Source organism: Canis lupus, chromosome 10 (genome assembly GCF_003254725.2).
Source record: "Canis lupus dingo isolate Sandy chromosome 10, ASM325472v2, whole genome shotgun sequence".
Lineage (NCBI taxonomy): Eukaryota > Metazoa > Chordata > Mammalia > Carnivora > Canidae > Canis > Canis lupus.
The window spans coordinates 60456697-60469793 of record NC_064252.1 but is presented as its reverse complement, the minus strand read 5'-3'; the positions used below and the strand labels follow the sequence as shown (position 1 = coordinate 60469793).

General features: G+C 40.8%; 1 long non-coding RNA gene across 1 annotated transcript in view; it reads left to right on the top strand.

The window, feature by feature from the left end:
- Window positions 1-11603, top strand: part of LOC112672783 (uncharacterized) — a 161254-nt gene extending 149651 nt beyond the window's left edge. The window contains exon 10 of the long non-coding RNA XR_003144515.3: window positions 8593-11603. This is a non-coding gene — a long non-coding RNA (uncharacterized LOC112672783). The remainder of the gene's footprint in view (window positions 1-8592) is intronic.
- Window positions 11604-13097: the final 1494 nt, after the last annotated feature.

The window sequence follows — 13097 nt, the reverse complement described above, 5'->3', positions numbered from 1 at the left end:
GAGGGAGAGAGAGAGAGAGAGAGAATCTCAGACTCTGGGCTGAGTGTGGAATGGATGCGGTGCTCAATCCCAGGACCCTGAGATCATGACCCGAGCTGAAACCAAGAGTTGGACACTTAACTCACTGAGCCAACCAGGTGCCCTGTGTCATAAAACTATTTTATAACATAAAAATAAGCACTTAAACTTTTGTATTCACCAGTTCCCACAAGACAAAGTCCAAATTCATTCAGATGATATTCGATTGGTCACACACACAATTTGGTCTCAACGTACCAACACCTTATACACTAGGGTAGGTGTTAGTAAACATTTTCAGGAAAGGGCCAGATAGTAAGTATTTTAGGCCATTTGGTCCATACATGCTCTGTTGGTACCTTCCAACTCTACCGTGCAGCGTAAAGGCAGCCATAGACAGTATGTAAATACATGGACGTTACTGTGTTCCAATAAAACTTTATTCATAGAAACTGAAATTTGTATTTCGTATGATTTTCACATGTGACACAATAGGCCTTTTGATTTTTTTCCAACTGTGTAAAATTTTAAAAAACATTCTTAGCTTGCTGCCTGTACAAAAATAGTTGATGATCTGGATTTGGCCTGAGGGCTGCTCTATCTCGCTGAACCTTACACTAGAGCCTACAGAAGTTCACATTTTTTTTTCTGAACATGCTCTGAATTTCTGTGCTTCTATACCTCTCCGTATATAGTTTCTACCTCCTACATCTTTCTCTTTTTTTCTTAGCCTAAATATTATTCTTGGTGAACTGAGCTCAGGTGGTACTCTCTCTGTGAAGCCTTCGATGATTAGAACTCACCCTTCTATGCCAAGTCACATTCTCATTCCACTCGGTTCCAAGAGTACGTTGCACATTCCTGTTATAAGAATGGTACATAAAAAACTCAGAAGGTGTTTGCTAAGTATTTCCTGAATGAATCAATAAATGAATAAATTAATGATGGAGACGCCAATGAATGACTTGTACCAAAATTACTACACAGCCTGAAAATGAGCTCTACGTGGATAGCTAGTTGTACTCATCTGTCTATCCCCAAGGCCTGAAAAGTGTTTGGCATGTGCTAATATTTTAATTGCTATATGCTGAATTAATGTTTTGAGGTTTATCTTGAGATAAACCTATGAAGAATGAATTTTATTCCTTATGGACATTCTTAGATTTCTGGGTTGAAATAGTTCTATTTGATTCTCTACAAAAATTGCCATACCTAGACCCCTAAAGCTAAGTTATGAGTTACAAACAACCACTTTCCTGTCACTACTTGTAGACACATGCTTGTTTATGTTTGGCTAATTAAAATTAATCACCCTAGTCTTCCTTCCCTTCAAGGGCATTACTTCCCATTAACTTCAATGAAGCTTGTTTGACTTCAATGGAAGTTTTTACCTGCATAGGGACAGTGAGGAATCAGGACAAATATCTTTAAGGCTGTCATTTGTCACCATGAACAAAAGAAATAGAGATCCTTAGGCATGAGGCGCCGTAGCACACTTCACGTGCCTCTCTTAATTCTATCTTTGCTGACAACCCATGACTGCCACATAAAAGGAAGCATCAGAATTATAATTGAATGGTTCTGAAATATCAGAGACAGAACCTCTGAAAAGGAGGTTCACAAACTTATTCCTTGGCAAGGTTAGTGATTTGAGTACCTAAGCCCGGCCAGAACACTGTTGACAGCATTTCCAATGCATAGCATACGCATTTCCTTTGAGTTGGTGTTGAATAGGAAAGCATGGTAGCTTAACTTTATTCCACCAGCACACCATTTTCTTTGACAACCCTCCACTACTCAGAACACCCCTGAGAAACAGAAAGTTGAGGAGGGAAAAGGCATCTGAGCAACCACAGCAATATCAGAGTATCCATGCTCTACAACTTGAACATTTTATTCACAATATATTTATTTCATGTGGAGTATGATGTATCGAAAGTGCTTGGCAAAATAGGGGTGCCAATCTGGTACGCCCAGGTGCCAGTGAGGTGCAAGATCCCACATTTTTAAAGCTTCTGTAGATATCAAAATTGAAGTCAAGCCAGGCTTATTGTTTCTAAAGGCACTAAGCAACTTAATTATCATAGGAACAACATGGTGTTCTCCTGAAGATGACTGTTCCAGAATCCCTACCTTAATTATACGATAAAGCAACTGCTTTTCTTTATTTTTATAACTTTTTATAGGACTGTTTGCCAAAATTTAAATGAGATTGTATATATGTAATATGATATGATATATATATATATAATCCCCAGCTCTAAGGTTTGGCACTCAGTTCCTTCTTGACATCCTTATCTCTTTGGAATTAAATAGAATTATTAGCTGAATAACTTGGAAAAAATACACAGCAAATGGTCACAGAGCAACCCATATCCACTCAGATGGAGATGAGGAAAAAAAACCTAATATTTATTATATTCCAAATCCAACAGCTGGGACTTTATATATGTTATCTCATTTAAAAGTCCTAAATGGTCCAATAAAGAAGTTGTTATTGCCTGCATTGATATTTGGAGTTTATAATTAAAAATTTAAAATTTTAATTCTAAAGAGTACTGTTCCCTAAATCTTACTCATCCTCTGCTTGTACTAGTTAGTTTCTCTCCACCTAAACAAAGCATCCGTTCTCACCTAAAATCCCCTAATTGAAGCCTCTCTTTTAGTGTAAGGCAGAACCTCTGCCAACATCTTCCGTGAAAGTGCATACTACCTGAGTCAGGTAAAGCACCAGCCATAACAATGCACCAAGACTTTGACGGGTATCAAGTAGTCAGATTTTTTTTTTTTTTTTTCAAGTAGTCAGGTTAAAACAGCGTTGCCTCGGGGAGAGAAAAGCTAAATGGCACTCAGAGAAAGCTGAGTCTTAGCTGTAGAGACCAGGAACAATCCAGATACTCAGGGTTCTAGCTTGCATGGGATGGTGTGTGTAGGCTGTGGATCAGAGGGCTGGGGGGTTCCGCGGATAACACAAGCATCCCGGTTAAAGGCTGCACCAAAAGCAAATTCTCTCTGTTTTATGGTCCCGATGGAGACAAAAAGCATCGCAGTAAGCATAAACCATCCTCTCTCTCTCTCCCTCTCTCCCTCTCCCTCTCTCTCTCTCTCTCCCCCCCCACCCCCCCCATCCTGCGATCAGAAGATCCTTTGCCTTCACTGGTATTGGCTTTCCAGCAGCTAGGCCTTGCGCGGCCTTCAGGGCAGGCAGTGCCCTGCCATCAGAGAATGAGAGTCTGGGCCACGCAATCAATGCTAAAGTCCGAGGCTGGATCGGGATGGGAGGCTGAGTCAATCGTTCAATCAACGAATGAGACGTTTCTATTGGCAGAGGCTTCTAGTTCCATTTCTCAAATCCAGAGAGGTGCTCTCCAGGGTGGTTATTTCTTACTGTTTTAGCTCCTTTTGTTGGTTTTTTCCCCCAGAGAGTAGCTCGGCAAATCTCCTTCTAACATCCTTTTGCTTCGGACGTCCACATAAAGGTAGTAGCATCCCCTAGATGGACTCACTTGTAAGGTCTATCCGTATAGATTAGATTATTTCCACCCAACCAGAATCAAATGTATTATCTCACACAGTATTTCCCAAATTTCCCCGATGACAGGTGTTACCTGGGGTCCTGTTAAAAACAGAGATCTCTGGGCTCTAACATCCATTCCTGCAGAGAGGGGCCTGGCCATCTGCATATTTGACATACAGATGATCCTCCCTGCTGACAGCCCACCGCCACCAGACCTGCTCTTTCTCCTGTTATTTCTTTCACAGCACTTAGTGCTTGGGGACACACCAGTCAATAAAATTGAATGACTAAATCTCAGAGATGCTCTAACACCATGCGGCCCATCTACTTCTCGAGTGTCCATCCAGTTAGTTCTCGAAGTCTGCTGATGTCTCTGTAAGAATCTTCGGTTATCCCCTCCCCTCTGCTTCTTCTTTTCTAGGGCCTCTCTCATTCTCATCCAACCCTTAAAGTTCTACCAGGAACTTTTCTAAAACACAGATCACTTGCTTGAAAATCTTTCAATGATCTACTCTTTTCCCTCCAAACCTGGAATCGCGTCGCCATTGCCCATAGCCTACCATAAAATAAGCCCCTAAAATTATAGAGTTTTTACCCAAAGCTCTTAACTTTCCCATTTCACCTTTAGTCTCTATCTGTGTCTACTTCAGTGCCCCCAACAGCTCCAACGCAAGCCAATAACCCCACTCCTTGTATTTTCTTCAACTATTTGCCATGTGTATTCCTCTCTCTTTCATTTGCTCTGCCTCTATGTGCATCTTTTTCACTCCTTCACCTTCCTTACCCAAAAAGAAAATCCCATTGCAGCCATAGGGAGGCTTCCTCAATTTTTGTCTCTCTCTGGCTGTGTTAGCAGGTCTACCTGAGCCCCAATTGGGATCCTTTTGAGTCCTGACCTGTTTCTCTCCTTTGAGATAACAAGACATTCCCTACAATTATGGGGTCAACCAGATACACCAGGAGCTCTGGGGTTTAATTAAGCCTATGCGGTCATCCTGGGCTGTCCTGGGGATACACAGCCAGCCAAATCCAGGAGACTGGACTTCCCCTGCTGAGGAAGTACAACATTTCTTTTGAGATGTCAGGTCAGAATGGTATGGCTCTAAAGTCAGACATAGGAGGAGTTTAGGACTCTAGGCTACCTACTATAGTCTTCTGCCAACCTTTGACTTGAGCGACATATGTGGCCCATGTGTTTAACTCTCATCCATCCACAGTGACACCTTCAGCCTACGATACCTAAGGATGGTGAGTACAACTGCAGATGTCATTTACCCAGTGTGTCCATTATTGTTGGCATTCAAAGAATTTATCCCTTTCTTTCCACAGGCTCTGTGCCATGTGTCAGACATATTTCCAGGTGGCCACAACTATCTCCTCTAAAGGCTTCCAAGATCATTTCTCCAAAATGCCAATAGGTCCTTTCCATTAATTTTCTGATTCATTGATTAATTGCTATGTTTACATCATACTAGTCCAGGTAGGTTTAAGCCAGGCTGATCCAAGGACAGATATTTCTTATGTAAAAGGGACCATTCTTCTTGTTCGGCCTCTTGCCCTTTATCTTCCCTGCTGGTGGATGTGTGTGGAAGACAGGGGTGCAGACAACAGTGAAAGAGATCACATTCAAGGAATGTAACGGCTTTAGCCTAATTAGTTCAAGAGAAAGTGCAGTTGGTAGATACATTGCTCTACACGTCCACTAGAATTCCGCACTGTAACTTAACGTGATCAGGTAAGAAGTTATTCTTCACATTATCTTGCATACTCTGGACAAGACTTACATTCATGCTTTTCGTCAACGAGGCACAAAAACAATTTTTGAGAGAATTATTGGAAGCCAGTACAGTGGATGATGAGTTAACAACATTACAACAAGTAATGTTGTAAATAGAATTTAAAAAATGGTATGGGGGTGGGGGGTGCACCTGGGTGGCTGTCAGTTAAGCATCCTACTCTTGATTTCAGCTCAGGTCATGATCTCAGGGTCATGAGATCGAGGCCTGCTTTGAGCCCTGCTTCAACCCCGTGTCTGGCTCTGTTCTCTCTCTCTCTCTCTCTCTCTCTCTCTCTCTCTCTCTCTCGGGCTCTGAGCTCAGTGGGGAGTCTTCTTCTCTCCTTCTCCCTCTGTCCTTCCTCCAAACTGTGCTCTCTCTTTCTCTAAAATAAATAAAAGTCTTTTAAGAAAATGGTACCAGGGAACTGCATACACGTTCTGAAGAGTCTTGGCATTATAAGCAATAACAAACAGCACTGCTATCTTTTCTCATGATGGGAGTTGTGGTTGTAGTCAGAAACGTTAATATTTTTAAAATTAAAATATACAAGAAAAAAAAACTATGAATAGAAGATCTTTGTACCTGAACAGGAAGAGACAGTGCTTGGACACTGAAAGATTATAATACACAGTGATTGCACAAGAAGAAGATGCCTAAGTTTTCTTCTCGACCCCTTTTTCTAAATTGTCAATGACTGGCCCCTGAATTTTGTAATCATATTTAAACAGTTATATGGAAAGATTTTTCTTGTTGTTGTTATTTTTGGTTTTGTTTGTTTGGCCTGGGATCCTGCATACGTTAAGGGCAGCCCTGTTGCCCACGTGCTATACTAAGCCAATTACGTGCACCTTCTATTTTCATATTCACAGTAATTCTGTGAGACAGTTATTATCTTATTACATAGAAAATAAGACCTAGAGCAGTTAAATAATTTGCTCGTGCACACAATTAGTAAATGGCTGAAACGAGATTCTAATTCAGAACAACTTCATCTTGGCGCATACATCAACCTTAGGAAACCTAGGACACATCTCATCCCAACATGAGTTGCATTTCCTGGATTCAGGATTACTTTTATACTTGTGGGGACCATTATTTTTATTTCTTCATTGTTTATAAAATATTTGCTGCATGTCTGCTACCTGCCAGATACCATTCTAAGCATTTAATGTGCATTATTCACGAAATAATTTTAACAATCTAATGATGTACGTGTTGATAATATGCCCATCGTATCACTGGAGAAACTGAGGCCCAGAGTGGTTAGGTAACTTGCTCAAGGTTACTCAGCCATCATTGGTAGAACAGAGAATCAAAAAAGGCTATCTGACCCTGGAGCCCAAGCAAATCAGACCAAATACCCTGGTTTTGTTCCTTCAACTTTTAATTCTGAACTAAACAGCTACTCACCAAGACACAAAAAACATCACAAACTATAATATGTAGATGACTAGGATCGATCTATGATTTTGCTGTCTGGCGATTCTACTTCAACAGCCTTGGCATAACCTGAGGGCTTAGCATTGCTAGTGCAATGACACCTCTCATTCTTGCAGGGACACCTGTACTGGAAAGATTCCTATGGTCCAAGGGTGAGCTTTGCAGCTGCCGTGGTGCGACCACAGTGGGGGTCCCACAGCTTCCATCGCCCCTGACTGAGAACACCTCAGAGGGGAATGTATTTTAATTCCAGAATATGACATCATTCCTTCATAAGGAAGTTGCATGTGACCATATGCATGGGTGTGTAAATACATACGTGCCTATCCTATTTCTTTCATGGTGAGTTTTTGCTAATTATAGTTCTTTCACTTCCATGTCCCAATAGGGAATTTTATCATTGAAGGTGTATATTTGCCATCGCACAGACATAGGGAAGGTATCAAGTATCCCATTTACTATAGATACCTCGGCTTAGATACAAACATAATATGATATATCTGGCCAAAACTTGATAGCAGCAGTCAATTAGCCAAGCATGTGGAACTATTTGGGGAAAAAAAATCAGATAATTGACTAAAAATTTTGATTTTCATTCGGATGCCTGAATGAATACCACCACGCTCTTTATCATTTGATGTTTTTCCCTGACTACTTAGAGCGACAAATATTTTACTCCTTCAAACAGTATTAGCAATAACATACCTACACAAAAAAGCTGTGAGAAAAATGTGATGGCTTAGAAATTTATAAAGGATAATTTTTATCCTTTGTAAAAAGAATTTTCATTCAGAGCAACAACTCTAAGATTCTTTCACCCCCATCAACTCCCTGTTTTGTTTCACGGTTCCATTGATCATTTACAAATGGTAAAAAAAAAAAAAAAAAGAAAAAATCTCTTTAGCCCACCCTATATTTCACCCTAGGTGACTGAACTCTGCATTTTGATTTCTAAACGGGCAGATAGATGTACTGTAATGAGAGCACAAAGAAACAGGTTTATAACTTGGTACATTATGGCACTGGGTTCAAAGCAGTGCCGTAAGCCTTTGTTTCAGACTCATGCAGATAAATTCCAGCATTTTCTAGGACTGTAACAATGCAGAATATGAAGGAGGAGGGTTGGGGGGGGGGGAGGAGAAAAAGAAAGATGCAAGAAAGAGAAAGAAAATGAATTAAAACAAAGCAAAACTCCTGGGATGGTTTAGGCTGCAGGGTATTTTCCCAGAGTTCTGTCCAAGAATAATCTAGTAAAAATGTGGACAGAGAACCACCGACCCCTGCTTTCCCCCGAACATATGCAGCTCTGATCAGTCTGGTATTTCAAGAGAAACAAGGTCCTGAACCCGAGTCCTCAGACACATAACAAAGCGCACTTCACAGCTGTGATGCACGGCGACGATCGGCTCCGAGGCCTGAGTGGGTCCCAAGACAATGCCTCCTTTATCACCCAGAGGACAAATATCTAGACAGCAATATTTTCTGCTTGAATGCTTCAAGCAGCTCGCACAACTCCTGACTGAAAGGGAAAACTGAGCTCAGAGTGTTTGCTGAGTGATTATTTTAATTTACTACTTGATGTAAATCTAAATGAACTGACACCCAGCTCAAGATGGGCAGAAAACAATCATCGAGGAGGGTTGGGGGGGCCTGTGGGAGGGAAGGGGGGGGTCCAAGCAGTGGGGGGGGGGCAACATGACACCAGCCTCTGAGGGTTAGCCCAGGTTTCGCCAACTTTGGCAGTGGCCTGGTAACAGAGAGGGGGGCAGGCTCAGCATTCCGTCTCCTTCTCTCAATTACCATAATAAGTTCAGTAATTTTGTGCTGTTTATTTATCAGGCGAGGACAACAAAGAAAGCCCAGGAAGTCTGCTCTGGAGGCACCAGGACAAAGCCCCAGACAGAAAGCAGTCACGTGCGGGGAGCCGAGCCGAGACACCACTCCTCGAGCACCTGATTATTCTTTCTCAGTATTTAGAAGCAAAAATTATCCTTAAGAGAAACAACAGCAGGCACACCACGAGCTCTACAGATGAGAAGATTGGGGTAAGATGGGGACTGAGGAAAATCGAGGGCAACTTGACAACTAAGTTTTAATTCCTTATAAAAAGCTGTCTCTCCTTCATGTCAGTTATTTGTCCAAAGTTAGTGGTAGAGAGAAAAGATTTTTTTTTTTTTAAGATAACTATTTGTTCCCTCTTCTCCTTTGTCACATGTGGCCCTAGTTTCTTAGAGTGGAAACTTTTTCAGCTCTGATGAATATTTCTGAGAAACAGAAAAATGGCAAAATCATAGCTGTGTCTGGTTAAGATGAACATCACATTTCTTTGTGGTGCTCGTGAGATATTATACAAAGCATCATCTCTCTCTCCCTCCCTCCCTCCCTCTCCCGCTCGTGAAACACTACACTAAACAGTCACAGGACCAAGATATGGATTCCCATTTCCAGGTTTGTCTCTTCTGTCTAAAAGAGACCTTCATTTCTGCCATGACTGCCTAGCATCTCCTTTAGAAAATTAGCAATGTTTGCTAATGAGCGTAATCCTTGTTATTTGTAGCGCTGTTATAAATGGCATGGGGTAGTCACATAAATCCCCATGCATAATTCTGAAAATATGTCCAATAGAGGAAAAAATCTATCACTCCTTGTTTTCCACAGTCACAATATGGAACCAGATTATGGGTCCTATCTTTTTTATTTGTCCTTACCAACCAGTTTAAGAGGGGTCTACCTGTATAGATCTGGACAAATAATTCAACGAACAAAATAATTGGATAAACACTCATATCGAATTTAATATTAATATAGAATACAGTGTTTATTGCTTTATCTGTTTAGTGGATGCAACATCGAGATACATACCCCCACACACACACACACAAACACACATCTGTTGGGTGCAACAATCGAGAGGTAGCCATTCCTTCTCTAAGTAGAAGCCCTGAAGTTCTCTGTAAAGAACTTGGACATGGCCATGGGGAATACCATACATGGTGAGTAAGGTGAAACCGGCAGAGTGGGTCTTTCATCTGTACTTTTTTTATATGCTGAGGCTGTTGACATTTTGAGTAAGATTTTATTTCAGAGGACTTGATGTAGCCTTTGCTTGAAAAACTTGTTTTCAAAGGGAGAAGAAGGCTTTCTTGAAAACCATTGCCCTAGGTTGTCCTTAAAAGACTATGTAAAAGTAATGGGAAAAAATACAGTCACCTGCCTTGCGAATTAGACACATATTGGTATCATCTGTGTTGTAATAAAGCTGAAACATCTCCAACATTGCCTGCTCCATTGTCTCTGACCATCTTTATCTACATATGGAGATACATACTGAGAGTGTGGGATCCCAGTAGAATTTTTTTGAGTTCCCCTCCATCTTTGCCTTAATGCCTTTTTGGGGATAGGTCACTTGTATGTCATTTTGTGTACAGTATCTTAATAAGTAGCTGGTAGGTGAAGGGTATACTTAGATGCTAAGGATTCAGAGATGATTAGGATAGGATCCCCAAACTCAAGTCATGGGGATTAGTTTGACTGATGCTTGCTTGTTTTATTTGGAAAGCTTGTAAGGTGGGTGAATTACATCAAATTGGGATTAAGCATGCCAGTCCTATCTATAATATAAAAATGTCATAAAAAGTCTGCCGTGCCTCATTTGTTGGAGGAATCCCATTTTTTAAAAAGATGGATAGATAGATTGATTGATTGATTGATTTTAAAGAGAGAGAGAGAGAGCAGAGAGAGGGGCAGAGGGAGAGGGAGGGAGAATCTCAAGCAGACTCACCGCTGGGCATGGAGTCCGCCACAGGGCTCAATCTCATGACCCTAAGATCATGACCTGAGCCAAAATCAAGAGTGGGGCACCTAATGGACTGAGCCACTCAGGTGCCCCAGAAATCCAATTTTATGAATCAACATTGAACTGCCCTTTTGTCAATAAGGCTAAAGTATCTCTCTGACTGCAGGACCACATCAGGATTGCCTGTGACGTATACAAGCTACAGATTCTTAACACATTTATTTAAAAAACAACAACAACAAAAAAAACCTGATGCTTAGCCCTCAAAGCAATCTTTTAGATAAGGAGCAGCATGTTTTTCTTCTGCTTTTCTAGCGCATGAAGAAGTTGACTCACCACCTGGTCTTTTTTAATACCTCAGGTAGTGTCATGAAGAAGAAATTATTCTTCTGACTTATAGTTTTATCTGACTGTGACTTCTAGACAAGGAGTAGCCAAAGGAGAAAAGAGCTGATTTGATTGAATAATACAAGATAATATATTTGATTGAATAATCAAAATAAGAATTTTCTTCTAGGTTATCACTCCTCACTCACACAAACTTGGACAAGCCCAAGCAGGGACTTTAATAGGCTTTTAAAATAACTCTTTCATAATACAGTAGACCATACAATGCTGTTTAGATTATTTTATTTCCATAATAAACCCTCATTAAGTATATTTATCTAATGATACGACAGAACTGAAGGGAAAGGGAATAAAAAAAAATATGTGCATGTGTTAAACATTAGCCCCAGCAGAAGATTTATAAATAAATTACAGATAATTTATAGAATCATGCCATATTTATAATTGCATGTTTAAAGCAATCTTCTTATGGTAATTGTATTGTATGGCCAACTCTAAGAAGAGGGAAATTATAAATTTATATTTCCAGAGTTTACTGAGATGTGCTGTCTTTTATAGGTAAAATTGTATTGTGTATTCAGAGTGGAAAATGAAGCTTCTATTTCAGTGTGACTCATACCCCATTACTAAATGTTCAGAAAGCTCAGCATAAAAAATTAAATGTTCACTATTTCTCAAAGAGGTCATTGCTTAAATTCCAAATTAATTTTCAAACAAGTCTGCTATAAAAGAATCAATAAACTTTGTATGACAAAGCAAAACTCTGCTGGTGCTTTCAAGATAAATGATAAACGGATCCTCCTTTGAGAAGAAGGAAGGATTTCAACGTCATGGGCAGCATTATGGTGCCCGCTGGTTCTCAGAGTTCGTTCTGAAATTATTTCAACATAAGGCACAAGAGTGAGGCTGTAAAATACCCAAGGAACCAAAGAAGCCAAACCCATTGGTCTCAGATGCATCATTTATTGTTAGGATGTTTCTTCTTGACACCTGAGACAGGAACAATTCAGCGAATTAACCTGTCATTGTGGTGAGACCGTAATGCACATTATGCTGGATACTTCTAAAAGTGTAACATAACCTTATGCGGTAGGTCAAGAGCTCTGTTCATTCATACTTTCAGATGAGAACACAGATGGTTAGGTGATATGCTCAAATAAATTCATTCATTCAACAAATATTTTTTGAAAGATTTTATTCATTTATTTTGAGAGCGAGAGAGAGAGAGAGAGAGAGAGAGAGAGAGAAAGCATGAGCAGGGTAAGGGACAGAGGGAGAGGCAGACTCCCCGCTGAGCAGGGAGCCGGACGCAAGGCTCCATCCCAGGACCCCGGTCATGACCTGAACAAAAGGCAGATGCTTAACCAACTGAGCCACCCAGCCGCCCGTCATTCAACAAATATTTATGTTTAGTAATCCTCTACCCCAGGCTGTTCAAGGTGCTGGGAAAGCATCTGCGAACAAAATCACATCCCTGCCCTCAAGGAATTTACATTTTAGCTTTAGAGACAGGATGTAAAATGATAAAGAAAAACTATGGGAGGTACAAAGAAAACTAAAAAGGGAAATATAAAGAAGGTAATAAAATACGCTACTTTAGACACATAGTTGGAGACATCCTCTCTAAGAAGGAAACATTTGAGCAAAGATCTGGATAAAGTAAGGCGGCACATGAAGATGTAGTCATAAAGCATTTTGAACAGTGCATAGATGCCAAGTTGGAAATAAAGCTGCTCTCCTCTAGGATGGTGAGTGTAACAGAACAGGATGGGAAAGGGGGAAAGAGGTGAGGCAAGGGCCCGGAGAGGTCCCTGGAGGTTAGATCTTATTGGGCTTTAGAGATAAAGTGAATAGTAGTGAGGATATGCAAGATCATGGTGGGATAACAAATAGCCCCCAAACCTCAGTGGCTGAAGACACTAGAGATTTTTTTTTTTCTTTCTCATACGACATCTACCACAGGTAGCATGGAGGCTCTGTAGTATGTCAGCCTCACCCTGGGAGGCAGGGGGCCAGAGTAGCCACTCTCAGGAATTGCCCATCCTCATGGCAGGGGAAAATAAAATCTCCAAAGGGTCTCCTATCAGCAATTAATGTATGTCCCAGCGAGGAAGTGACACATCACTTACACAAATCAGTCATTGGCCAGATCTAGTCAAACAGCCACATCCAGGGGTGCTGGGGGAGAATGGACATCTGT